The sequence below is a fragment of the Cornus florida genome, unplaced genomic scaffold, assembly GCF_030987335.1.
Source record: "Cornus florida cultivar Cherokee Brave unplaced genomic scaffold, ASM3098733v1 CherokeeBrave_3.0.0_Hap2_Chr02, whole genome shotgun sequence".
In the NCBI taxonomy this organism is placed as follows: Eukaryota; Viridiplantae; Streptophyta; class Magnoliopsida; order Cornales; family Cornaceae; genus Cornus; species Cornus florida.
Genome location: NW_026775572.1, coordinates 88,157,916 through 88,161,121, shown reverse-complemented (window position 1 = coordinate 88,161,121; position 3,206 = coordinate 88,157,916). Strand labels below are relative to the sequence as shown.

Here is a 3,206-nt window from a genome sequence, read left to right as displayed (position 1 = left end):
ACAAACAACAAGATATTTTTGAAAAATTTTGAATTTTTGAAAATTAAAAATATTTTTGGATTTTTTTTTTTTGGAATAAAAAAATAAAATAAAATAAAATAAAATAAAATAAAATAGAATAAAATGGAATAAAAATGAAAATGAAAATAAAAATATTTTTGGATTTTTGGAAAATAAAAGTAAAAATAAAATAAAATAAAATAAAAATCTTTTTTTTTTAATTGAAATTTGAAATTCAAAAAAAAGTCAAAGTCAAAGATTTGTACTCAGATCGATCGAACATAGACTCGATCTATCCAAAGGGTAAAAATTTGCAGATATGTTCGAACGATACACAGAGAGCTGAATTTTCATGGGTTCAAAAATTTTTTTAAGTATGGACTGAAGATCGATCCAAGGTAGAACTGGATCGATCTTGGAATTTTTAGATCGATCGAATAAAGTTCGCATGATACACGGAGAGTTGAAATATGTAGGAAATTTTTGCACTATAGAACAGAGAGATAATTGGATGCAGGGATGGCTGTTCGATCGATCGAACCTCTTTTGAGATCAATCGAATAGGCACTAAATGTCTAATTTGGAAGTGAAAGTGCAGGCATTCTCAATCAAAGTTCCTAACAATGTGTATTAACCCAGAATATATCTAGACGGCGCAAGAAATGAGAGGTAAAATAGAAATGAGGGAGGAATAAGGTTGTAAACCCTACGAAGCACTAGTGTTTAACGTCTTTAGCAAGACGTTGGGCTCTTTTAGCCCGGATCGAAAATCTTATTGTGCATCCCTTCCTTAGTGGGGTAAAATGCACTTTGAATCCCACCCGACAAATTGTTCCTTAGAGAACTCGTTGGATTTGACTTAAAGAAGATTGACGGTCCTTTATCAATGCAGCTTTTGGGCTTCCATGCCCTTTTAAAAATTTGTTTTCAAAACAACATCCTTGGAATCAAGTTTGAAGATAGGCCTTTTGAAATTTTATGTTTAAGCAAAGAGTTCACTTTTTCAAAGTCATTTTCAAGGCATTTTTCTACAACATATACCTCTTCATGTTTGTCCATTGAATTTGGGGTTGGATTAAAAATGTTCAACTTCACTTTCATGTGCCAAATGAGATTTTCGTTATCCCCGTCCTACAATTAATGTTGGCATTAGCGGTGGCCAAGAGGATAACCGGAATTTGGCTCTTGGGATTTGAAACCGGTTCAGTGTCAATGACAACGAAATCAACCGGGAAGAAGAATTTATCAATCTTAATCAACACATCCTCGATAATACTCTGGGGCTTTTTGATGGATCGGTCGGCAAGTTGCAAAACAACCGACGTTGGTTTTAAATCTCCTACGCCTAATTTAACATACACCGAGTATGGAAGGAGGTTCACACTTGCTCCTAAATCAAGAAGAGCCCGATTAAAGACATGGTCACTAATGACACAAGAAGTAGTAGGTGAACCGGGATCCTTGAACTTTAGAAGTGTGTTATGTTGTAAAATAGAGCTCACTTGCTCGGTCAAAACCATTTTCTTTGGTGCTTGGCTCTTGTTCTTCCTCTTTTGGGTGCAAAGATCTTTCAAAAATTTGGCATAAGCCGGAATTTGCTTAATTGCATCCAAGAGGAGAGGATTGATCTTCACTTGCCTAAATATTTCAATGATTTCATTGGTCTTAGTCTTTTGCTTTTTAAGAGAAATGGATCCTTTCAAGGCATCCGGAAATGGAGCTCTTGGCTCAAAATTCTTTTCAAAATCATTTTGAAGATCACTTCCAACACAAGAATTTTTCAAATCATTTTTCAAAACTTTGTCAACACAAGAATTTTTCACATGTATGAAAAAGGAATAAGATGTGAGACGAGACAGGTGTCAACTTGTGGTTACACCGGTTCACTCTCTTCATTTTGGATTCCAACTTGATTATCAACAATCTTCCCACTTCACAAGGTTTTCACCGCATTGACGTGCTCAATTATGGGACCTTCTGATGAGGAATTAGTTTCCACAACAAATTGTTGCTTTGGTAGGGCGTTTAAAGGCATTTTCCCTTTCTCCCTAGTATTCAAAGTACTAGCTATTTGCCCTACTTGGGTTTCTAGCTTAGTAATGGATTGAGAATGAGAATGAAGCAATTGAGTGTTTGCCTCTAGAGTACCTAAAGTGGTCAAAACTTTCTCTTCAAAAGCGGGACTCCTATAATTTCCTTGAGAGTAAAATGATTGATTAGGAAAATAAGAGTTAGAAAATTGGTTTCCATGTGATTGAAAAGATAATCTAAAACCTTGGGATCCTTGGCTTTGCATTGGGGGCGGAACATACTTGCCTTGAAAACCACCTTGGGGAGTGTTTGAGCCTTCCCCTTGACTTTTCCAAGAGAAGTTCGGATGGTTCCTCCAACTGGGATTATAATGTGTGCCATAGGGATTATTCCCTTGGTTTACAAATGCAACATTTACTTGTTCATGGTTCTCACTTTGCACATATCCATGGAGACAATTGGAAGTAGAATGTAGGACACTAGAACAAGTCATGCATGATTCATTGGAATTGCGATGAGAATGATTAGGGGAGGAAGATACTTGATTCATCGAATTTTGGTTGATCAAAAATTGATCAAACCTTTGAGATAAGGATTTCACCTCGACGGCTATGTCATTGGAATTGTCAATTTGGTATAAGCCGACATTCTTCCTTCCACCTAGATTTCTACCATTTTTAGATGACAAAGATCGATGCATTGAATTTTCAATCATGCTTTCATAAAGACACCATACATCATCCTTATGCCTATCAAGATAAGAACCACCCTTGGAAGCGTCAACCATTCCTTTAAAGTTATCCGATAAACTTTCGAAGAAAAATTGTACCAATTGCCATTTGGAAATGTCATGATGTGGACACTTCCTAAGCAAGTCATTGAGGCACTCCCATGCCTCATAAAACAATTCCCCTTCCTCTTGAGAAAATTCTGTAATTGAGGTTCTTATGGCATTGGTCTTCAAAACCGGATAGTACTTTTTAAAAAACCCTTGTTGCATTTCCGCCCAAGTAGTTATCGAAAAGGCCTAAGATTGTTGAACCAATATTTTGTTTTGTCTTTAAGGGTAAAAGGAAAAAGTTTAAGTCTTAGAACCTCTTCTGGCATGTCCGTGCATTTCATGGTGGAACACACTTCAAGAAACTCATCCAAATGCTTGTAGGGTTCTTCATTTG

The 3,206-nt window shown here is 36.2% G+C and overlaps 1 pseudogene; it reads left to right on the top strand.

Annotated features, from left to right (window-relative positions):
* Positions 1-2,876: 2,876 nt before the first annotated feature.
* Positions 2,877-2,975, top strand: LOC132297761 (small nucleolar RNA R71; annotated as a pseudogene).
* Positions 2,976-3,206: the final 231 nt, after the last annotated feature.